This window comes from Eulemur rufifrons, chromosome 9 (assembly GCF_041146395.1).
Source record: "Eulemur rufifrons isolate Redbay chromosome 9, OSU_ERuf_1, whole genome shotgun sequence".
In the NCBI taxonomy this organism is placed as follows: domain Eukaryota; kingdom Metazoa; phylum Chordata; class Mammalia; order Primates; family Lemuridae; genus Eulemur; species Eulemur rufifrons.
The window spans coordinates 22,318,072-22,330,096 of NC_090991.1; positions in this window are offsets into that span (position 1 = coordinate 22,318,072).

Consider the following 12,025-nt stretch of genomic DNA (forward strand, 5'->3'; position numbering starts at 1 on the left):
ACAGGGACCCACAGGGCTACTGAGACTGGTTCTGTACTGTGCAGAGTCCTGGGCTGGGTACTCCCAGAGTGTCAGGTCATCTAGGGATCATAGCAGTGACAATGAAGTCTCAATATAAAGGAAAGACTTGATTATTCCCTGAATCTTCCCCTTTGTCCTGGCAAAGTTTGGATGTTTCACTGGCTCTCTTGCTCTTTATCTCCTTACATTTGTCATGTTTCAGAAATTTCTAGAGTAATTTTCATCCAAGATTAAAAGACAGGTTGGATAATTCTTTCTGTATCCATTCCAAAGGCCAGGACAATGGGCTGAAGTTCTTTATATTTTGGAAAATGGATTGTATGGTAAAATAGAAACTAACAGGTATTCAACTATAAAGGTTAATGTGGTTGGATTTGAGTGCTGATCTGTGCTGGTTTTCAAACCTTCTCTCTCATACTGTTTGAATTAGGCTGTTCAGAACTGCATGTTTTACCTGCAGTGATCTGTCCTGGCCCCATGCCCACTCCCATCACTCAACTGTGATGGAAATGCAGTGTGTGTTCAACACTGTAACATGACCTTTGCAATTTACTTGGGAAAGTCTTCCAAGCAAGGCAGACATGATGAATATAAAAGAGACCAACTCAAAGTACTTCAAGCAAAAAATAAATAATCCATTGGCTCATATATCTTGACTATCCAGGGAAAGGCCTGACATTGACATTGTTAGACCCTGAGGTTCAAATGTTTTCACCAATATTATTCTCCATGTAGGTGTCTGTCTCTCTCTCTCATCCCATATCTTGTCTTTGATTTCCTCTGGGTTGACCTCATTCTCTGGCAGACTCTCTCCATGTGCTAGGAAGGATACTCTCTAGCAGCTCCAGACTGACGTAGTTGTTAAAATTCATTGTGGAAGAGAAGAAAGAGGAGCATTCTTAGTAACCCAGCAAAATTCCCGGGATGACTCTGGTATGTCTAGTGCAGGTCACATGTCCATCCGTGAGCCAGGGGTGGAATGCTAATTGGCCAGGCCTGGGTCATATATACAAGTCTAGGGTGAGAAGGAGCTCCATCCCTATCCAATTGACTGATTAGACTTATTAAGGAATGAAAGAGGCATATAACCACAAAAGAATGTATGTTGGGCAGATCAAAGAACATGTTCTATAGGTCAGACTTAGCCACAAAAGAATGACACAAGTAATATGTTTGTAGATCTGAATTTCTCTACTAATATTGCCTTTCTAGCATGGTTAAGATAGCTATGATTTAGTACTGCCATGCCAGTATGTCCCAATTCTACCCACATTTATTGAAGGGTTGACAGTTCTGATCTCCAGCCTGGGCCACAAGAGTGAGAGCCTGTCTCTAAAAAAAAAAATGCCCCTTACAATAGCATAAAATATATCAAATGCCCAGCAATAAACCATTTGAAAGATATTGAAGGACTAAACATAGGAAACTATAAAATATTATTGAAAGAAATAAATGAAAACCTACATAAATGAAGAGATATTACTATGTTCATGAATTGGATGACTCAACATTATAGGAATGTAAATTCTCCCCAAGTTGGTGTATAGAAACTTTGAGGCTCTTAGGGGACAGAGATCGATAAGTTGTTTCCAAAATATGTATAAAAGTGCAAAGAGTCAAGAATAGCAATGACTGTCTTGAAGAAGAATAAAGTTGGAATACTAACAGTGAATATCAATATAGTTTGCAGTTATTAAGATGGTGTGATATTGGCACAAAAATAGGCAAATAGACCAATGAAACAGAATAGAGAATTCAGAAATAGACTCACATGTACAGGTATACTTTACTTATGACAAAGGTGATGATTCAGAGCTGAGGGGAAGGATAAACTTTTTAACAAATGCTACTGGGTCAACTAGATATCCACATGGAAAAAATGAAACAACCCCTCCCTCACAACATACTCAAACATCAGGTGGATCAGAGATCTAAAGGAGAAAAGTAAAACTAGACATCTTCTAGACGATAACACTGGAGAATATCATCATGATTTGGAGTAAGCACATATTTCTTAAATGAGACATAAAAGTACTAACCATAAAGGAAAATACTGATAAACTGGACTTCACTAAAATTAGGAATCTCAATTCATCAAAAGACATCATTAGGAGTGTAATAAAGTCAGCCACCAAGTGGGAAAAGTTTGCTAAACATTTAATCAATAAAGGACTTTTATCTAGAATGAATGTAGTATTCTTTTTTTTTTTTTTTTTTGAGACAGAGTGTCGCTTTGTTGCCCTGGCTAGAATGAGTGCCGTGGCGTCAGCCTAGCTCACAGCAACCTCAAACTCCTGGGCTTAAGCAATCCTCCTGCCTCAGCCTCCCAAGTAGCTGGGACTACAGGCATGCGCCACCATGCCCGGCTAATTTTTTCTATATAGATTTTTAGTTGGCCAGATAATTTCTTTCTATTTTTAGTAGAGACGGGGTCTCGCTCTTGCTCAGGCTGGTCTTGAACTCCTGACCTCAAGCGATCCACCCGCCTCGGCCTCCCAGAGTGCTAGGATTACAGGCGTGAGCCACCGCGCCCGGCCGAATGTAGTATTCTTTTTTTATTTTTTTATTTTTTTTGAGACAGGGTCTTGCTCTGTCACCTGGGGTAGAGTGCAGTGGCCTCATCATAGCTCACTGCAGCCTCCAACTCCCGGGCTCAAGGGATCCTCCTGTCTCAGGCTCCTGAGTAGCTGGGACTACAGGTGCACACCACCATGCCTGACTAATTTTTCTATTTTTTGTAGAGATGGGGGGGGGTGTCTCACTATTTTGCCCAGGCTGGTCTCGAACTCATGGCCTCAAGGGATCCTCCTGCCTTGGTTCCCCAAAGTGCTAGGATAACAAGAGTGAGCCACTGCTCTTGGTCTTTGTTTCACTTTTAAAAAGCTTAATTGAAAAAGGGAATAATACCATTTTCTTAGAGTTGTAAGGATTACATAAAATGATGATCTAAGGCACCTGGTTCAATATAAATTAGTCCCCTTCCTTTAATCCTTTTGATAGTCCCTGTTCCTTGAGGGTAGAGTTACAATGTGATACCAGGACCAGCGAACCTATTTGTGAATCTGTACCAACAGGTCACTTAGGCGAACAGGTGACTGACGAGGAGCGCAGTTCACACTTGTAAATTCCCTAAGGAACGGTGGCCTCTCGCCTCCGGGTGTTTGGGTAACTTACGGGTTCTGGGCAAGAGAGCGGGCAGTGTTGAAACGGAGAAACGTTTATTCCAAGGCAGAGTGGCTGAGGGCGCCCAGTGAGAGCTGCAGCTGGAGCGGGAACTGGATCAACCTCCCGATTCCCCACTGCGCTACTTACTCCCCAGGACCCGTGGGTCCGCGTCCGCTCTCCGCGCAGCCTGGTCCGCGCGCCCTTGGCCTTCTTGGGCCTGCCGGGGTGTCCCTGGCGCGGAGCCCGGCACACCGCGAGCGCCCAGAAAATATTTGCTCGATTTCATTTTCCCTGAACTCCAACACCAGCACCGGTCACCTCCAGTTGCTGAATCTCAGAGCCCTGGCGAGGCTAAGAATCTTTGCCTTAGACTCATGCTTTACAAATCTCAACAATAAGAAATAAAGAGTGGGAAACCACGTTCTCAGCTGTGTGTGTGTGTGTGTGTGTGTGTGTGTGTGTATGTGTGTCTGTGCACGTTTACAGGAGCGGAGGAGGCTCAATTTCCCTTCTCCTTCTCCCCAACCCCCGAGGCGGGGGGGGGGGGGGGACGGCGACGAGGCGAATGGGGGCAATTCAGACAGGAACTCTTGAGCCAGCCCGGCCAACGGCAGGGAAAGGCGTGGATGGCAGTGCCAGCCCGGGTGTGGGACTCAGCGGCGCCTGCCGGGTGGCCGAGCAGCCAGCAGAGCGGGGCCTCTTGCTTGAGGATGTGGGGAAGCACCTGGGCCCACAGCGACAGCCACGACTGTTGTCCTTCCATTCGAGTAGATGCTGTAGTTGCTCGGTGCCCTCACTTCCGTGGCACCCAGGCCGGGTGGCGTCCCCAGCCGGACACTAGGAGCAGACTCAGGCGGGAGATTGGAGCGCGCTGGTGCAGCCGTGCAGACCCCCGCGGGGTGGATGTGCTAGCCGCTAAGGAGATTCTCCCAGATCCTCAAAAACCGCGCTCTCCCCAACCCTCAGGGTTCTGGTCCCCTCCTGATCACCGTTAGGAGCACGAGGACGGGTTGCGCCCCTTGGGCGTGGGTGCTGCCCAGTGCGCTCCTCTCCTGCCCAGGTGTAGCGCTTCTTAGCCCCAGACCCGGCAGAGACCTCTCCACAAAGACAGCGTGGCGGGGCTAGGCCAGATGTCACCACTTGGGAGCACAGAGGACACAGAAAGAAGGAGGTGGGCTTCAGAGTGTTTGAAGCGAGGCTGTGGCAGTCTGGTGGGATGAGAACGGGGGCCTTTGGATGCCCAAGTCCAGGGACACTCAGTCAGGTGCAGGCCACCAGAGTCCCTGGACGTCCCTCCTCCTTTGGCTTTTGAGAGCATGCAGGGGCACAGAGCAGGAGCGGCAGGTGCACCCGCTGTGCTGAAGAGGTACCGAGAATTTACCTCTGTACTCTCCCATAGGATTTTATCATCTTTAAGGAAACGAGAGGTAAGGAAAATGCACCCAATACAATAACATAACGAGTGCCACACAAAGGAGGACATGTGTCACCTCCCTTTTCTATGCAGTTCTGCCAATATGCCATTCTGGCACTGCTCTTTGGGGTTCTGAGGTCTGTGGGTTGTTTCCCTCCTAGTATTGAAATTCAAAACCCAGTATATCTGAATACCAAGGTAATAGAGTTCCTCACCGTTCATAAATGCCAAAGATTTTAGAGAAACAATCACTCTGTGAGCCGAGTTTCTGGGATCCAGGCAAGATAGGTGAGCTTTGGGTCTTGGGTACAAATAGGTTTCTGAGATTATTTACAAGGAGTTGTGTTCCCCATGATGGCCTGTGAGCAGTGTCTTGGGCGTCTTTGTAGGGCAACGTGGGATGGGTGGGCAGGACCTGGGCTAGCCCATACAGCCCAGTGTATCCCCTGGCCAAGACCAACTAGACTCTTGTGGGGTACCAGTCCCCTGTGGCTGAGGCCTGTGAGAAACAAGATTTCTTTTCCCATCTATTTCTTGTGGACCTGGGAACTAGAACCAATCCTCTAGGGCAGAGCCTGAGGCAGGGGGCGCTGGAAGGTGGGCTGAGGATGCTCCGGGTGTGTTGCTGGAGGGGGGAGTTGGGGGGCTGGAGGGAGGGGGAGGCGGGGGGGAGGGTAAGATCTGGGAAGGGAAAGTGTTAGAACTGTTCAGAATTGGCTGGATTGCTCACATGGGATTGGTTGGTAGCTGAAGTACCTGTGATACAAACCCCAGGATACCCTCCCATCCACCAAAAGAGCATAGCTGGGGCGACATTCTGCCTTCTTCCATTTGTTTTGTCCTGGAAATCCACCACTAAGCTTGGGGACTTCACCCCCAACCAAACTGTAAGTGTTATCAGGTTTTCATGCAAGAGGCTTGCTGCAGTGTGGACAGCTGTGATTGTCAGGTGAGTCATAACCATTCATAGCTGACAGTTACGCTGTGTCAGGTGAGTCATAACCATTCATAGCTGACAGTTACACTGAGGTCATAACGTGGTTTTTACCTTCCGTACAATGCAGAAGCCTTGCAAATGAAATCTTAACATTGAAAAGCAATAGTCGTAGAGGCTATGGGAAAGAATGGAGGAACAACAGCTGCTCGGTGGAACTGGGGCTACCAGCAGGTGGGAGTTAACGATGTGTGTTGGCTGGGACAAGGGATTTATTCTCCAAAATTACTGGGGAATGGATTGAAATTCCTGCTGCCAGGCAAGCAGTTCCTGGGTAAGAAATGTTAATTTCAATGAACCACAAACTCCCAAACTCTTAAGAAATTGAGCAGAAGCATAGATTTTATCATCTCCACGCATGCAAGGGAACAGGGAAAAGTTCTTCTCTCTTCTGGCTTAACAAAGCAAATTCTTAAGTGTATATCCCTGCCAGGAAAAAGGAGTCAATTTTAATGTTATCAGAACAGCACATCTGGGAGCTAAGCAAGCCATCAGGATGACGGACTTGTTAGAACTTTCATTACTTCAGCAACAGTCTCAGAAGTCCAGTTGTTTTATACAATTCTTTGCTAGAAATAACATCGGGAAAGACATATCTGCTTTTCTGCAGCTGTCAGGTGTCAGAGAGACATTGTTTGCTTATCCTTTCTTTTTCCATCCAGACCTGTAATTTTCAGAGCCAAGCACTGAAGTTTCATTAGTTACTTTGGAGAGAACAAATGCTAGACCTAAAACTCTCCACATTTAGAATATACCTGGGAAAGGTCAGGATGAGATTGTTATTATGTAAAGCATGTGCTTTTCTTGTAAGGGTTAAAACAAGAAATTTCCTTATGCTGACTTATAGACTGGGCTCGTTCTGGCGGATTGTTGTGAATCTCCTGTTTTCAGGAAAAACTGGTCTGTTTGAGGATTTACCTGCTTCCTTAAAGTTTCAGTTTGATTACTTGACACTAGGCATAAGTGACTTCATTTGGGTTTGGTCTGGTCTGCTGGGGCCTAATACAGAGGCAAGTCCAAAACAATGGCCTCCCACAAGCTTTGCATAACAGATTTTTAGAAGTTCTCTAAATCCAAAACAGGCCAACAATCCTAAATTCTCTGTAAGTTTTGTGATTTTTTCCCCCTCTTCATTGGTTTATCTGAATTCTAGATTTGTTTATTGAATTAATTTTGGTTTTGTACATGCTTTGAAAGTCTCTCGATTCCATTTGGTTTTTCCAACTTCTTGGTGTATACCTTGATGGAACAAAATCTCCAATTCATTATTTTTAGGAAAAAAAAATCATCTATCACCAAATTATTACTTTTCCTTTGAGCCTAAGAGAATTAGAGATGGTGATAGAGTCTGCCGCTGTTCTTTTGACAAGCAAAAGATTGAAGACCTTTTACACATGGAAGAGAATGTCCAATTTGAATATACTTATTTTGGCAATGAACTAACATGAAACGTGTTCAAATTAAAGATACCAATACACAGGAAGAAAAGATTTTTTTTTTTCTTTTGAGACAGGGACTCTGCTGTCGCCCAGGTTGGAGTGGTGAGATCATACCTCACTGCTGCCTGAGCTGTCCTCTTGCCTCAGCCTCCCAAGTAGCTGGGGCTATAGGCATGCGCCACCATGTGCAGCTAATTAAAAAAAAAAAAAATTTTTTTTTTTTTTTTTTTTTTTTTTGTAGAGATAGTGTCTTGCTATGTTGCCGAGGCTGGTCTCAAACTCCTGGGCTCACATCATCCTCCCTCCTCAGCCTCCTGAGTTAGTTGGGACTACACACACACACCATCATGCCCTGCTATATATATGTTTATTTTGCAGAGACAGGGTCACACTATGTTGCTCAGGCTGGTCTTGAACTCCTGGCCTCAAGCAATCCTCACGCCTCAGCCTCCCAATGTGCTAGGATTACAGACATGAACCACCACACCCAGCCCATACTTGTATTTTTAATAAGATTCCCCAGTAATTCATGTAGACCTTACAGATACCAGAATAAATGAAGACATAATGTCAGAGCACTGTAATACCTTTTGCACCCCCACCAACATGAGGACATTCTGCACTTTAGCACGACACCACCGAGGTCATTTCTTTAACAGGCACAGCACACACGGGAAGTGTGGTTAGGTAAAGTCAGTTTTCTTTTTTGCGGGGTGGGTGCCTCAATTTTATTATTCATTTCTTTGTTGATTTTAAACATAATAAACTTTATTTTTTAGAGCAGCTTTAAGTCCACAGCAATATTGAACAGAAAGTACAGAAGGTTCTCATATACTCCCTGTCCCCACACAGGCTCAACCTCCCCCATTATTGATATTCTGCACCACAGGGATACATTTATTACAATAAATGAGCCTATATTGACACATCTTAATCACCCAAAGTCCACAGTTTACATTAGGGTTTACTCTTGGTGTCGTACAGTCTGTGGGTTTTGACAAATGTCTAATGACACATATCCACCATTATGTTATCATACAGAATAGTTTCCCTGCCCTAGAACTCCTCTGAGCGCTATACCACCAAGGCTGTGTCTCAATCTTCAATGGGTGTAGCACATGCAGGAAGTGGTTAGGCAAAGTCAGTTTCCTTTTTAGAGAGAGCTGAGTTTCTTCAGCTGTTGCAGAGCCTGTGTTTTGTTTTTGTTTCAGGACCTGAGTATAAAAGGAAGTATATGAGCACAAAACAGTGAAAGGGCCAAGTAAGGACAATCCATTTCCAGTCTGACTTCTTGTGCCTCAGCATAAGCTTGGTTCCTTTTGTTCATAGACTGCCAACCATTGCTGTCTCAAAGTTGATACTACCTTGGAGTTATATTCTTCTTCCTGAAATCGTTCATAAATCAAAGCCTCAGTTACCTTCATCCAATCAGTCATATATAATTTTGATAATTTGTTTTAGCTTTATGAAACTCATTTTTAAAATGTGTACTTCACTGCTGGGTGAATTTCTTCATATTTGACATGGTACAAGTGGAATCGCCTTATAAAGTGTTTTGTATAAATTCTCATTTATATATTTTAGCTGAGTTTCTGTTTTCATCTTACTAAAAAGAGTTTCTTAAAGTTTAATTCTGAATTCAAAGTACAAGGGACACTAACATCCATGAGTCTCTACCATGTTCCAATGTGTTCACTTTTAACTCATGAAATCTTCATGACAGCTCTTAGAGGGGGGGCTGTTTTGTTTACAATTGAAGAACGTGAGGCTCAAAGAAGTCAAATAGCTTCCTCAAGCTTGACAGTGCCCACATCCATCTGACTCGAAAGACTATGCTCTCCCCACTCACCAGGCTGTTTAGCACTACAGATCTACTTTTAAGGAGTTTCCAGGTAACCCTGTAAATTAAGTATTGGCTGAAGACATTTTCTGCTATAACATGTATTTCTTGTCCCTGCATAAAGAATCACGTGGCAGACAACCAATCAGCCCCAAATGCTACTTAGCTATCTATGGCAAAAACAACTGCTGTGGTTTGTAACAAAGTAGATTTTGTTTTCTTTTTGAGACACAGTCTCACTTTGTCACCACCAGTAGAGTGCCATGGCCCCAGCCTAGCTCACCGCAACCTCAAACTCCTGGGCTCAAACCATCCTCCTGCATCAGCCTCTCAACTAGCTGGGACTACAGGTGTGCACCACCACGCCTGGCTAAGGGTTCTACTTTAAAACTTGATTTAATACTCAGAATAAATCTCATCTGTCCTTATTCCTCTCCCACTGCAAACAAACAAACGTGCAAACAGCTGGAAGAACAACATTTTACCAAGACACTTCCTTCCTCATGATGCACCAGGAGCTTGGGAACTGGGGGCGGGGGAGTGGTATTGGGAGAGGAGGGCGGGGCCAGAGATGGGGATGTGGGGCTGGAGCAATTATGACCTGGCAGCTGGTGGTCCTGAGGTCTTCTGCAGGCAAGGTTGGGGAGACCTAGATAATCTGGGGACCAAAGGGGATAGATGGAAAGATGAGCAGGAAGAATCCAGCTCATACAGCAGTGAAAATGAGTGATCTAGATTTGTGGATTCTGCAGAATGCATACCACGTGACACCATTTACATACAGTTTCGATGTATTGTTTAAGCTGGGTGGTGAATACATGTGTTCAATTTGTTATTTTATTTTATTTTTGTACTTTATGTACACCTCAGCTACTTGGAGAAACATTTAACAATTGATGAGTCATCCTCTAACCCCAGGCTCCAGCGATGGCCACAAGTGATGTCTTCCAGACGTTTCCCTCTGCCTTGATTTTCGGGCGATTGGCCAGCATCCCTGTTTGGCCACACTGTCCGGCCCTGCAGGGGCCCCTGTGGGGAGGGAGTGACCATGCGGGAGTCCCAGGAAGGGGAAGAGCCTCGGGAGCCTCCTGCTTTCTGGGCAGGGCTTGGAATGCGCTTGGGCAGTGAGGTAGCGTCCCCAGAGACCTGTGCCGTCCTACAGTGACCTTGTTCCCCGGATAGCTCAAAGCTCGGGATTCTCCTCATGCCCAAGGGGTCTGGTCGAGCCTGATCCCTGGAGGGTTTAGCGATGATACAAGGACCAGACTGCAGGGTCGAGGTCTCTGCTCTGGACTTGGGAGGCTCCGTGGCTTATTCCGGGAGGGAGACGCGCTGCAGAGGAGAAACACGCTCACGCTCGGGAAGTGAGCGAGACCGCCGAGCGCTCCCGGGCCAGACCCAGGGCCCAGTCTCCGCCTGGCTCCGGCTCACAGGCGGCCTGTTTCCTCTGCCCGGTCCACTGAGACCTCGAGCTCCTAGGCAGAAGGTGGGAGAGAGAGGGTCTTGCCCTGGAGGCTCCAGGGGTGCTCTGGGCTCTGGGCGCGGACATTGGAAGATTTGAGATGGACAAACATCTACTCACCAGAATTTTAAGAGGGCGGAGGAAGGACAGACGGAAGGCGCCAAGAGAGGAGCAGCTGGACTCAGAACTGCACTGAATGCTCCTGGAGTCCCCAAGCGCTACGTACACCCCCGGGGCGCGGGTTGAATCCGTCCCCCACCCCCGGCAGCCCGCTCCCCGTCCCTTTGGCCCCCCTGCGCAGCCGGGGGTCCCACTCCCGCCCTTCGGTTTCCCACAGCGGCCACCGCCCGGCAACAGCGCGCGCCACCGCACCAGCGGGTCCCCAGGGTCGGGCGTAGCAGCATCAGACCCTTCGCGAGCGCCCAGCACAAGTTTGGTAATAGAATTAAGGCAACAATCTGAAAACCGACAGTCTCGCATAAGCCCAGGACGTGACGAAGTCTGCAGTAGGCGAGGAATCCAAAGAACCGGTCCTCTTTCCCGTCGGCAACAAGCCCCTGCGGGCGCCTGCCCGGATCCGCTCCAGCGGCCACGCCTTGGCGGCGGCATCACCCCTTTACAAATTAAAGCACCCGCAAAAGAAAGGAGGTGGAATCAACATCCACGAATTATTGGGGGCAGGGGGTGGGGGCGAAAGCAGAAGCTTAATTTTCTGCTTCCCCTTCGCGCCGTGCCCCCTCCTATCAACTTCCCCAACCCCCGTCCCCGCTCCTTCCCTCCTCCCCCGCCCGCCCCCGCGCCCGCGCCCCGGCAGCCCGCGTGCTCCACCCGCCGACCGGCGAATTCCAGCAGGAATGCGGAACTTGGAGGCGCGCGGGGGAAGAGACCTGCGGAGCGCCCCGGAGCCTGGGGCGTCCTGGGCAGACCCTGAGCAGGGCCGGGAGGTCTGGAGGACCTCGGGCTGCGCCCAGATCTCCTTCCCTGGGTGGAGTAAGAACTACAAGTCTCAAAAAAATTAATCGGAGAACACAGAAAAGCAACAAAGAAGCCTCCTCCTCGGCCTCCTTAATCCACCCAAAGTTAACCAAGGCTGTCCTCTTTGCAGGAGTGGGTTTCCCAGTCCGTGTAGACGACTCCACTGGGCTGTCCGTCCGTCCGTCTGCTGCGCGACGCCCCGCCCCGTGAAGTGTCACCGAGCTCGGCTGATATAAGGACCCGGACTGCAGGGTCTGTTCTGGACTTGGAAGGCTCCGTGGCTTACTCCGGAAGGGAGACGCGCTGCAGAGGAGAAGCACCGTCAGGTAACGAGTCCCCCGCGCTTGTTCGCGCAGATCCTACAAAAATCTCCCCAGGTCCCCGCCGGTTCTCGAGGGCGCTGTGGCGAAGGCGGGGTGCGGCGACCGCAGCCCCCCCAGGCCCGAGATTGCCGGGACAGCTGCTTTCCCGCTCCCAAGATTGGGTTTGTTGACTCTCCGGAGCAACTTCCAACGAGAGCGGGCCGTGGGGGACCCTGGCGCCGGGAAGCCTGGGACGCGGGGCGAGCTGGGGAGGAGGGAGAGGCGCGGAGCGGCGCCGCCTAAATCTTACCAAACCAAGCCTGGTCAAATGCCCCCATGGTTCGGGAGCACGAAGGACTTCAGCGATAACGGCTAACTCGGGTGCCGACGCTCCTGAGGAGGAAGCCAAGGGA